Here is a 14,007-nt window from a genome sequence, read left to right on the forward strand (position 1 = left end):
GGTTCAAGTGTGGTTTATTGTTGGGTTTAATGAACTGCCTGAATTTATTCTGATAATTGGTTGATAGTTTTGCTGCAAGTAGAGGAAGCTGATGAGGAATGTGGTAATTCCGAAACGTGCGTCCATCCAACCATCTTGCAGTCTATAGGGCTTTAGCCAAATAAATTTGACAAACATTCTTTTCCTCTGTTGATTAAGCTACACTTGTAGTTTAGTCAATATATGGTTTTAAGCTGAAATCAAAAAGCAAAACAACAACAATGATTAAAGAGCAAAAACCAACAATAACAAAACAAAACGAATGAAATTTTATTTCTATAGAATTTTTTGTCAAAATTTTATTATTATAGAACAAATTTTGTAAAAATTTTATTTTATAGAAATTTTTTTCAAAATTTTATTTCTATAGAATATTTTGTCCAATTTTTATTTCTATAGAATTTTTTGTCAACATTTTATTTTTATAGATTTTTTTTTTCAAAATTTTATTTTATTGAAAATTTTTTTCAAAATTTTATTTCTATAGAATATTTTGTCAAAATTTTATTTCTTTAGAAAAATTTTCACCGACCCCCAGATTTGGCTTGTGAAGCCTCTTAGAGAAACAAATTTCGACCGATCCGGTTGAAATTTTGTACCTAATATTAGTTTATGACTTTTAACACCCATACAAAAATTGGTCCACATCCGTCCATAATTATATATAGCGCCCATATAAACCGATTCCCAGATTTGACCTCCGGAGCCTATTGGAAGGGTAAAATTCATCCGATCCGGTTGAAATTTGGTACGTGGTGTTAGTTTATGACCTTTAACACCCGTGTAAAAATTGATCCATATCGTTCCATAATTATATAGTCCCCATATAAACCGATCCCCAGATTTGACCTCCGGAGCCTCTTGGAGGAGTAAATTTTTTTTCCATTTATTTAAGCAATTCAAAGCCTCTAAAGGGCCAATTTGACGTATTACAATGTACTACTCTAACGGACATTACAATATTATATTAAAATATAAAGCATCAATTACTAAAAAATATAAAAAAACAACAATCTCATATGAACAATTGAATCAGCAATCTTATATCAATTACATTATATATAAATATTTTTTTTGTTTTGATAATGTTCTTGGATCCCATTGAAATTAAAATATATGTTTTATTCGCGAGTCAGGAGACTACTCATTAAAAAATGTTTGCATTATCTTTAAGGCAATTATCTTTATCTTGAATCATCAAGCTGATGTAAAATATTGAAGAAGTTTCTTTCGGTAGGTGTTGTAGGATAGATCAAAATGCTTCAACGTATTCGGCAGACTATTATACAGTCTACCAATTCTCACATGAAATGATTTATTCATGTATTGACTGGCAGTTGGAATAATCAATTGATTGCGACAAGAGCGTCCAAAAGCAAACAAGTTGACAAGAAAAAGAGGAGTTTGTGTCTTAAAAATCTTGTAAAATAACAACAGCGATCTTAAATCAACAAAGTCTGAGAAGGAACATCCTAAGAAGCGTCGAACATAGTCCGAGACATGATCGAACCGTCCAAGCGAATATAGATAACGTACTACTCTATTCACTGCTAATTTCACCTTTCTCAAGTTCTCCCCCGTTGTACCGCTATAAACCTCAATACAATAAAGTAAGTGGGGCATAACTAATGCATGTATCAACTTCTCCCTCACCGAGTAAGGTAACATTAGATCCGAGTTATACAATTGACGCAATTCCATGTTGATTAGCCTAACTATGTTATCAATATGATGGTCAAAACAAAGCTTGTCATCAACAGTGACCCCAATACACTTAATACTACGGACGGACTCAATGAGTACACCATTATAATTCAAATGAAGGTCCCGACAGGAGTTCGCAGGCAAAAATAGGGCTTTCGTTTTTGTAGCGTTTATAGAAAAATGATTAGAATTCATCCAATCGAATAGGGATTTCATGACAAAGTTCATTTTAGCCTGAAGGACATCAATATGTTGCACTTCTCCTGTGAAAAGCAGTTGGATATCATCCGCGTAAGAAAAAGGCAAACAAAAATCATCTATTTCATTGAATAAATCATGTATAAACAGTACAAACAAAAGTGGTCCTAGGACAGATCCTTGGGGTACCCCACTTCGGACGGACAAAATTTGTGAACATTTGTCATTTAATTGAACAAATTGACTCCTTCCAGTCAAGTAGGACAATAATAATTTACATGCCACAGTGCTAAAACCATATATAGAATGCAATTTGTGAATCAGCAGACAATGATCTACTTTATCAAATGCCTTTTCCAAATCCAAAGACAACAGTGAACACACTTGACTACTCGAAATATTTCGCCTAATGGCTTCAGTCAACCCTAGTAGCCCCATTGATGTGCTTCTGCGACAGCGGAAGCCACACTGATAATCGCTGAGTAAATTCCGCTGTTCTAAATGTGCATTGAGCTGTACCTTCAAGACATATTCCGTAATCTTCGACAAAATTGGTAAAAGCGATATGGGTCTATAACTGTCCGAGCGTACATTAACTGATTTCTTTCTTAAGGCCGGTACTATGTTCATTCTTGCGAAAAAATTTTATAGAAACCATTATTTCGCACATAGAAAGCGGTGTTTATTTAGGTAACTTGGAGCGCTATTTTACAGGGAGCAATATTGAATTAAGTTGGTGGTTGCTGTTTGTTATTACAAAATTAACATTTTATTTTCCTTGGGCAATTGATCTGCTGCTCCTTTGATCCTTTGTATAGTTTCGGAACAAAAATATAATCCGTGTTTGTGTTATAAACCCACACAAATAGTTTTAATAAATAAATTATTTCTTAATTCACATTGCAAATGGCGCCATGCTATAAACGTCAGTTTTTCAACTCGAAAAAAAAAAAAATTCCCCCAAATGGAAAAATTTCGCTAGTTTTTCGCATTTTTTAATTTTGTATGGAGTTTCAACGCGAAAACCGAACAGAGTACCGGCCTTTATAGGGTTAATTTTGGCTGTTTTCCAACCAGCTGGAAAAGTCGAAGTCATTATAATGGTATTAACCAAATGAAGCAGCATGCCACAGATATGTGGAAAAATTATTTTAAAAAATTTTAAAGGAAGACCATCATTGCCAGGGGCATTCGACTTGATAGAAGAAAAGGCAGTAATCAACTCGTCATGTGAGATGCAACTAAAGGAAAATCCTCCTTCACTTTCAGCACTACCAAAAATGTGATCAGTTTCTCCTACCGTATTAAGCTGATTCTGCAAAAATGTAGAATTCAGTTCATCAACATCGACCGTATCACAATCGCGCTTATCCTTACCAATCAACCCGTTTTCCCGTATTATCCCCCAAAGCGTTTTCGGACCCTCACAACGGCTAAACATTTCAGTGTGGCACTTCTTCTTCTCCCTCCTTTTTGCGGACTTAGCCCTATTTCTTGCCCTACAATAAGCCTTCCAGTTCTCCTGGTCACGGTTTGCCAAAAAGGCCCTATAGGCCAGGTCAGACAATGATTGACTGTAGCGTATACTAGGGGATTTAAGCCAATTATCTCGACTCCTCACAAATAAATTTCTTCTCCTTTTAGGAAAAGCAGAATGAATAAAATTTATGCCCTGCATTAAAATATTCAATTGGATGTCAACATCAGATGTCAAAAGAATAGGGAAAAGTCAGTTGACATAATATGAGAATGTAATACATTCTCGTCGTAATTCTCATAATCATAATGTTCGCAATAACTATTGAGTTGTGGTACTGTAAAGTCATAGGACATGAATATGAATGCATGTCTCGATATATCGGGACAAAAAAATTGATTGCTGAGACGCAAGCGAGACGGCGAAGATACTAAAAAATAATCCAATAGTGAAGAAGAGTGATGAAAAGCATCAACGTGTGTAGGTATGTTAATGTGCATTACCGTCAGTCCCAATCTGGTGCATGCCCTCCTAACATTATATGACTTTGCCAAATCAAATAAATTATTATTGAAGTCACCCATTATTATGACATGGGAATAACGTACAAGTAACTCCAAAACTTCTGCCTCGAATGATTCAAAGTCCCCATGGGGCAAGTAGGCAACCCCGATTAACATTTTATCGCGTGCAATAGTTACCTCCACAAATAAACATTCAGCAACATTATAGTTCTGACCAATATGCACCACTTTTGAATTCAACTCGCCGGACACAAACAAAGCCACACCTCCTCCCCTTCGAACAGGCCGATCATTCCTGTAAACGGTACATCCTGATATGTCTACGTTAACATTGTGAGGCTTAAGCCATGTTTCACTGACACCTACTATATTCAAAAGACTTCCTTCTATAATATTTTTTATTTCAGCCAGCTTGGATGATGATGGATGAATGTTAAAGCTTTGTGCATTAAAATGACCAATATTTAAATTATCTTGAAATGTAGTTAAATGGGATCGTAAGAATGAGCTGTCATGTGCAATACTAGATATATTATTGAGATCCATAAAATGAGAGAAAATGATATTACTATCTCTAGGAAAATAATTAAAATAGAAAAAAAAAACTATAAAAAGTTAGCATAGAATCGTTTGACTATCTGTAATATAATTAAGTAAAAGTAGCAGTACTACTCAAAATGGGGCTCCTTTGGCGGCTATTGCTTTGTGCTACCATACGAAGCAGGTCTGTGCATTGCTGCATATCCATCGATTGCGTCGTGTGATTAGGTAAATTTACTATAACCGTAGGGTTGTCACCATTCTCTAATTTATAAGATAAAATTTTCCTTTGCCTCTTTAATTTTCGGCAAAAGTTTGGAGGCTGACTGATGCAGATCCCCACCATCAATGTCACGAAGCAACAGCTTATCACCATTATAATAATTTGCCATTATGCAATCTCGAGTAAATACAGAATTAAATTTCACTAAAACGGACTTGCCTTGTGCCATATAACAGCAATGTTGTATGTCTGATGGATTGAGATCGATTTTACAAAGTGAAGCAACTTTTACCACTGTCTTTCGCAAGTCTGGGAGACCGTCTGGCAAACCGTTTATGATTATGTCAGCACGGTTTAGTCTCCGCTGTTGAATATCGTTATGAGTTCGCAATTCACTCATGGCATTATTATGCGCTGCTTCTAGTTGTTTTGTAAAAGAAATGCAGTTTACAAGGTCTTCCTTCAACTTCTTATTCTCGGTATCAAATTGGGTTTTCATAATATTCAAAGAATTCCTCATATCCTTGACTTGCCTTTGTAATTCATTTTTTAAAGTTTGAAACCGTTGTTCTATGGATGATGTAAATGTTTCAAAACGAATGTTGAGGTCAGCAGAGTTGGTGCTGTTGAGATCAATATTTTCCGCACATTCAGATGCATCAATAGATTCAGTACAATTGATGTCATCCATTGTTTGAGAAGTTTGGTCAGCATCAGCTTCCATAATTTTTATTTTCTTTCGTATACAACTGGGACATTTGTATAAAAATCGCTTCATTTTGTATAGGAATGCGTGTTGCTCCTTCGTGATATTAACACACGAGATATGGTAATAGTCATCGCAAATACAGCAGCCAACAGAATGTTGGTTAGCAACGCTCTTGTTGCATTTCGGGCATTTATATATTTTTGCATTTGACGGCATCTTAAAAAATACAACGTTCGGTAATCGAGCATGTACAGCTCTGGATCTAAAGCAAAACAAATATCTTTGTTGATTGGATTTGTTTTATTTCCAATGGATTGGTAAAGTCCCAATAATTTCTAATTTTCTTCCAGCGTTCTAATAGGAATATGTGCAAACATGCATACATAAGCAAGAGACAACTTCCAATAAGACTCAGTATTTTCGAAGCTGCCCCCAAGTTAAGTGTGTTGATAAATGGCGGCAAATAAATAAATCGTATCTTCTTCTTATTCACAATTTCTCAACAGAGGAGAAGCAAAGTTTATTTGTTGATTTTCTTGATGATTCTTAGTTGTCACAGAAAAACTTCAATAATCAGGTGACATTTATTATCTGGAGATTGAATCGATTGGTAATTGACGATTCACTACAAACTTTTTACCACGAAATTTTAATTATTTTCCGAGAGTTGCTCATTTCAGTGTTGCCAACTTTATTCCTGATCCGGTTGAAATTTGGTACGTGGTTGAGTATTTAGTTTTTAAAAACCATGCAAAAATTCGTCTATATCGGTCCAATTATATATAGCCCGTATAAAAACTGATCCACGGATTTGATCTCCGGAGCCTCTTGGAGGAGTAAATTTCATCCGATCCGGTAGAATTTTGGTACGTGGTCTAAGTATTTAGATTTTACAAACCATGCCAAATTCGGTCCATATCGGTCTATAGTTATATATAGCCTCCAGATAAACCTATCCCCAATCACACAAAAATTGGTCCATATCGGTTCATAATTGTATATAGCCCCTTTATAAAGCGTCCCCATATTTCAGTTCGACTTACCGCGCAAAACTTCAAATCCGTTGGTAATTATGTTTACACTTCCCTATATTCCATATACCGGGTCAAGAACTGAATTATATTGTGGATGACAGTCTTAAGTAGATGTTTCTACTCAATCCATGGTGGAGGGTACATAAGATTCGGCCTGGCCGAACTTACGGCCGTATATACTTGCTTTTAAGTTAATTTCTATAGAAAATTTTGTTCAAATTTTATTTCTATAGAAATTTTTGTCAAAATTTTATTTCTGTAGAAAATTTTGTCAAAGTTTTATTCTATAGAAAATTGTCTCAAAATTTTATTCTATAGAACTTTTTCATTTTTTTTAATTGAGGAGTTGACAAACAAAATTTTATTCGCTTTAAATTCAGTTCCCGTTTAACCTCAAATGAAGATGCAATTACAGTTGTAAACCACTATTTTGAAGACCTTGAGGAAAACTATCTTAATCAAGGGATAGAATTGCTATAAAAGCGTTGGACTAAGTGTATTGAAGTTTCAGGAGATTATATTAAAAAATAAAAATATTTTTGAAAAACTAACTATTCTCTTTCATTGATAGGCTAAGAAGTTTCCGAACCGCCCTCGTACATTTTTGCAAAATAATATTTTTTGGTAGTTTTTGGTTCGCATTATTTTAGTAAGCGATCGATAACTTCTCATCTAAAAAATGTTCGTGTGGAAGCGTAATATAGAAACGCGTGAATTTTTCGACTAAATCATTCTTGAAATTCAATAAATTGGTGTTTTTAACTATGGCTTTTACAAAATCGAGATTTTATTCCCGCATGAACTTGTCTGTTTTGCCAAATTTGTAAAAGATTATTAATTAACAAGTTTGTTAAAGACTTTCTCAAAATATTAAAATATTTTGTCAAAACTATTGTCTACACAAAAGGTACTAAATCATTCGCGGGGGTACTACGGTACTGACCAGGGTGGAAAAGTATTGAAAGAAGTACTATAGTACTGCATTTTCCATCCCGGTAACACACACGCGCAACGCATTAACTACACCGAGACCTCGATTTGCGTCGCAGATACGTTCCAGAAAAGCACGACGCAAACTGAAACGACGCAAAGTGAATTAAATATGAGTTTCTTTGGCAAACCATGCGAAGATTGGAGACAGATAACAACGCAACTTCGAAAATCTAACGACACAAAGTGAAAACTGGTACTAATTCAGCAGCGACGCAACTTCGAAACAACGCAAAGCGAGGTCTAGGTGTATCTCATACGATGAGTAAAAAGTTAAGGTGACACTTGTCCTCACTGTTAATAGCTAACATAGACCTTATAATACATAGATGAGCCATGGGTGTCAAACTATGTTTGACAGTTCCGAAGATTAAGAATAAACGAGAATAATAAGAGAACGCTTACAATCTCTCTCGTTTTCCTTTTTGTAGTTTGCCAATTTTACTCAAAATTGGACCGTTTATGATGCACCAGAGGATTTATGAATAAATTAATATATTAAAAGTTCATATTTGAACAAAAAATTGTGACCAAAACCGCGAAAATACGAAATTTAATTTTGAGCAGCATTGCTCTTCACGAACAACACAAAAACACATGCGCGAAAGTTAATGTTTCTCTGACTCTTTACGAAAAAATCAAAACGAAATGTCAGAAAATTAATTTTTGGAACTGACACATTTTTTTTAAAGAGAATAGTGGATCATCTATGTATTATAAGGTCTATGATAGCTAACAATTGAGAGAGTGAAGATAATACACAGATATGGGAACACATATACATACATACAATACTAGAACAGCTACCCTGTAGGAATGTCTCGAACTCACTCAAAATCAAACTAACTTTTTACTAACTAATTTGAGGCGACTTTAAGCTAACTCATTATTTATGCAGTCTTGAGTCAGTTGAATTTTTCCCAAACTCACTTTTTCTCGATCAGCAATGAGTTACCTTTTTACTCACTCTAAGCTGATGCATATTTAAGTGAAGTAAAGTCATGGAAACAATTCAAATAAACAAACAAAAAATATGTATTGGCTTCTATAACTGTCAATTTGGATTTGGCTTTTTATATTTGTTTCAATTTAGCTTCTATTTTCAGAGAACTTTTGTAATTTTTTGTCACGGTTAGCGGTAAGTAGCATAGAAATGCATTATTCAAACGCAATTTAATAATTAAACTTTCCTTATTTCCACTAGAACCAATCATTATCAGTGAAGGAATAAATGGAAACTTCGAATAAAAGTGTTAAATGGCTGTTTGAGGACGAAGATATTGGGAAATACACTTAAGCCTTTTGGACTTCCCTGACGAATGGCACTTCCATTCAGTGTGCGTCATTACAAAAGTAGGTACAACTCCCTCTGAGTTAAACGAGAAAATTAACACAACACTCAAGACAAGATGAACTCAACTAATATTATCCGAATTTTTACTTACGTTATATTTTATTTATTGTAAAATAATTTGAAAAAATCTGAATTGTTATTATTTTTTAATTAATTCAAAATAAAATGATTCAAAAATAATAAAACAAAAACAAAATATTTTATTATCCACAAAGAGCTCACCATAAACTAATCAGTTAAGAGCTAACTCATAGTATGCTCATATATTATCAGCCTAAAGCTAACTCACTTTGAGCTAACTTTTGGTTAGCTGAAGCTTATGCAGGTTTGAGTGAGGACTGACTCGTTCCAATGACAACACGTGTTAAAACTGAATAGGATTTTACATGGGAAATGAGTTAGGATTTGAGTCACCTGTGACAGTTATGACTAACAATTTATTTATTTATTTATGAGCCACCGTGGTGCAATGGTTAGCATGCCCGCCTTGCATACACAAGGTCGTGGGTTCGATTCCTGCTACGACCGAACACAAAAAAGTTTTTCAGCGGTGGATTATCTCACCTCAGTAATGCTGGTGACATTTCTGAGGGTTTCAAAGCTTCTCTAAGTGGTTTCACTGGAATGTGGAACGCCGTTCGGACTCGGCTATAAAAAGGAGGTCCCTTGTCATTGAGCTTAACATGGAATCGGGCAGCACTCAGTGATAGGAGAGAAGTTCACCACTGTGGTATCACAATGGACTGAATAGTCTAAGTGAGCCTGATACATCGGGCTGCCACATAACCTAACCTAACAATTTATTAACTTAAAGTCACCTCAATTTCCTACAGGGTACTTGAGTAAAGCAATGAGGGTTGTTTTTTTGTGGATTTGTAATCAGGGCTGCCAATAAAATTTATAGAAAAATCGTTACTTTTTATTCCGAAAAAACGTCGTAATCGGCACTTGCATTTTAAAAATCGTAAAAAATTGGCTTTTTACATAATATGAAAATAAAATATATGTTTTGATTAAAAACAAAAAAAAATTTTCTTAAAAAAAGACAAAAAAATAACAGGAACAAGTATGCATTTCAATTCAAAAAAAACATAACGAAGTCCTTGAAACAAATACATTTTTTAATATTTGGTATATTTTTGTATTAATATTATTGAATTCGTCGTTTTTTTTTTTTTTTTTGAATTGAAATTCATATTTGTTCCTGACATTGCTATTTTTCGAGTAAAACATACAGATAAATCGGCTAAATTGACAGCCTTGTTCGTAATGTTTTGCTCGCAAGTTCATATAAAGAGCATATCGGCTCCCTTCAAATTCTTTGGCTTATGCATTGGTATACCGTTACTTATACACTAAGAAAAAATATGCACACAACCATTTTCCATTTTAAAATAATTAAAGGTCAAAAAGTAATATAAAAATATACTCAATATTTTTTATTGACTTAGGGAGCCCCATTTTAATTTTAATAACTTGAAACGTATTTTTTTTTTTAATTTGCATGATTGTAAAAAAATTACTGTTTGGCTGCATATATGCTCAGAGTAGTGGTTTTTGTTTGAATAGAAAAACATTTTTGTTTTGATGCAATACTTTTTTTGGTACGGAAATGCCGTTTGATAAACCTTTGTTAGCCTTTTTTGAATATCAATGCCCATAATCAAAAAAGCCTAAAGGCAATGAAAAAATAATAGATATTCTATTTATGTATCAAAATTTATTCCGTTTTTTTTCGGTGTACACATATTGAATTTCCATTAAACTGTACTAAGTCTTCCCTGCGAAGAAATGAATACGTTCTGTTGAAAACAACAACACTGTTTTTGTTTTCAACAGCAACAATTTCATTCGTGTCTATTGACAAATATCTGTATGTTTTTCTCGATAATGGGTATGCACGCCAATATAAGTGCCACTACACATCGATCTATTGGCTATGGTAAACACTTTGAACAACAAACAGCGCATATGTTGTTTACGTATGGGAAGCAGAGAATAGTTTAGCATTTAATCAGTGATGCCAAATTGGTGCTTTTAGCACCAAATTTAGTGTTTTTTGATTTCCAGAAAGCACCAATTTTAGTGCCTTTAACAACACCATCTTGGTGCTTTCTGGCATTTTCATTTAGTGCTTTTTTCAATTTGAACAGTAACATATTAAGTTTAATTGACGATATATTTTCATACAAAAATTCGGATTAGACTTTCAAAAGCTTAAACTCAACTACATTGCTAAATGTAGGATTTGATTGTTATTAAGGTGGTATAGATTCTTTTTTAATCAATATTGGTATTTAGGGTATTGTTTAGAACCAATTTGACGCAGGCATACTTATACTCATACCTGGTAATAGGAATTTTTGCTGGGAAATGTTTACCGACGAGTGCCGAATTTCTGAACTTGATAAAGATGTAATTAAAAACGTTTGTATTAAATTAACAAAAGCACTCATAACTGAAATAAGTATTAATAATATTTCCAAATTTAATGTCGAAAAAATGTTTTTCTCCTCTAAAAAAATAGTTTGAAATTTGAAAGACATTACTGATCAAAATGAATTGGATGAAAGCTTTCAAAGTGATCAAGGTGTATACTGGAATAGAGGTTCATAATTTCATAAGATTAGGAAGTGTTTTTTTTTTAGTAGAGCATTGAATTTTAGTTGGCTTTTGTAGTTTTTGTGGTGGGAGGTGGTATGTTAGAGTTTATAATACAGTTTTGGTGTTTTTTGCCTTCCGGGAGTTGGCATCACTGTATCAAATACCAACGAGTACTTATCCGAAACAATATGTGTTCCGAAAAAAGGAACAATAAAAATGTAAGTTCTTGAGAAAGAGTACAACATGGATTCTGTTCACTTAATTCCGTGATGTCGAAATGTAGCCTCAACGTGTAAGAACCATATGGCTGGTTCTTACACGTTGAGGCTCCAAAATTCTGGAAGTTTCGCGATTCATGCGGATTCAATACCTATATTGTTTGCACGATGACTGTTGTTGTTTGTTGAAATGTTTTCTGCTGGCATTATCGAAATAATCTTTTTTAGGGGTCATTGTAGGTATTTTCTACAATTTAAATAAAAGTAATGTATTTCGAATTTCTCACAATTTCAAAACCAAACTAAAACTTTATTTTAAAAAAATTACAACTCATTTTTTCACCAAATCCAAAGCATGCTTAGATTATTTAATATTTTAAAATAACAAGTAAATAAAATAGAGGTGTTGGGAAGGTAGTTCGCACAGTCACATATTTCATATATGTATGTATGTCACACACTTCCCTTAACGATAGCCGTTCTGTATAACAAGCCGAAAACATATATCATGGAGAGTAATTGTTTTTTGTATTTCTCGAACTACACGTTGTACATGGTGTACTCTATGCAGTTATGTTCTCGCAACATAATCGACGTGATTACTCTGAGTACACTTCAATAAGAGCGTAAGAGGAATAAGTATTTATTGGTAGTGAAGACATCAGAGTAACAACAGGAAGTTATTCGTAGCTTTTGGAGTTCATCAAAATGTGTACCAATTATTTTGCGACTCTCTCAAATAGATGTACTCATGTAGCAAGTACATGTGTACTCTGCATATACAAATAGAATTGTGCAGACCTCTAGTCTATACTCCACGGAACGGTGTAATATGAAAGCCAGGCCACCACCTCCACTTCTTGTGCGATCCTTTGGTGGCATTTAGCTTAGTTTCCTGGATCGCCGCGATACTGATTTTTTCCGATTTATAAAATCCAGAATCTCACTAATCTTACCTCGGAACCCGTTGCAATTAAATTGCAAAACTGATGCACTTTCCGGAACTGATACAACAATATTGGGTGTCAGATGCCGCGGCGCAGAATATTGTTGTGCGAGAGATGTCGGAGGGGTCACATAGTCTAATGACCCACTGCTGCTGTCGGACTCAGCAGCTAATTTTTCGTGCTCTTTCATAATATGTACAAATTTAACAAAATTTTTACAATATCGCAATTTTTCAATACATTTTTGTATTTTTCTTCAAAATCTGCCACTATTTACAAATGTAAATATTGTGGTTTAAGATACATACTTTCAGTTGATTTGTTTTGAATTATTTCATATGAAAATAATACAAATAAAAGAAGAGGAAATAACAACTTAAAATATATATTTTGGGCAACTGTAGCATTTGGTTTGCACCCAGGTGTGCTCCACACAGACTGGATTTTTACATTGCCCACATTTTTGCCTTGTAGGACGATTCCTTTCTTTCTCACCATGGCAGCACATATAGCAAACGGTTTTTACTTTTGAATATCGTCTATCACTTTTATCAGGCATAAAAGAAATAAGCAACGATTGTATAGGTTCGCCGATAAAGTTAAATCCGTTTTTACTAACCAAAAATTGCTACCTGTCTAATTCAGATAGTTCACCGTCGTTTTCCATATCGAAATCTGAACCGATTTAAACCAAATTTGGCATGCATAGTAAGAATGTTAAGTCTACACCCTGTGCAAAATTTCACGTACATTGGAGTAAAATTTAAGTCTGTGGTCATATCTGTATAAATCGGGCTAAAGATATATATGTGGGAGCTATATCTAAATCTGAACCGATTTCAACCAAATTTGGCATTCATAGTAAGAATATTAATTCTACCCCCTGTGCAAAATTTCACGTAGATCGGAGCAAAACTTTGGCGTCTGTGGTAATATGGGTGTATATCGGGAGAAAGATATATATGGGAGTTATATCTAACTCTGAACCGATTTCAATAATGTCGAACAGATAATGTTCAAAAACAACAATATTTTTTCTGTAGCGAATATCACAATGCAAAACAAACATAAAAAAGCGGTTATGAAGTTAAAAATACCAAAGGAAACAAAATATTTACATTTGTAAATAGTGGCAGATAATGTAGAAAAACATTGGTGCCTAAGCTAGGGTTAAAATCTTTTGTTGAGTAAGTAATATGAAATTGTGTTTTTATTTTTTTTTTGTATTCTTTGTTTTTCTTTTCTACATAAAGTTGAAATGGGCTAAGATTTTGTTTATGTGTGTTTGTTTTGTTGAAATTGCTTTTTATTTTACTCTTATCATTATTTTGTTGTGTGTTTTTTGTTAATAAATTTTTATTAAACCAAATTGGCTCCATGTATTACAATTTTTTTGTGCTGAAGATAGTTATTACTCAAAATTTTTAAAGAATCCCGGATTCAATA

At 33.8% G+C, this 14,007-nt stretch overlaps 1 protein-coding gene across 1 annotated transcript in view; it reads right to left on the minus strand.

The window, feature by feature from the left end:
* Positions 1-14,007, minus strand: part of Wdr37 (WD repeat domain 37) — an 85,261-nt gene that overhangs the window by 57,316 nt on the left and 13,938 nt on the right. The gene's annotated exons all lie outside the window — the stretch shown is intronic.

This window comes from Haematobia irritans, chromosome 1 (assembly GCF_050003625.1).
Source record: "Haematobia irritans isolate KBUSLIRL chromosome 1, ASM5000362v1, whole genome shotgun sequence".
Taxonomy (NCBI): Eukaryota; Metazoa; Arthropoda; class Insecta; order Diptera; family Muscidae; genus Haematobia; species Haematobia irritans.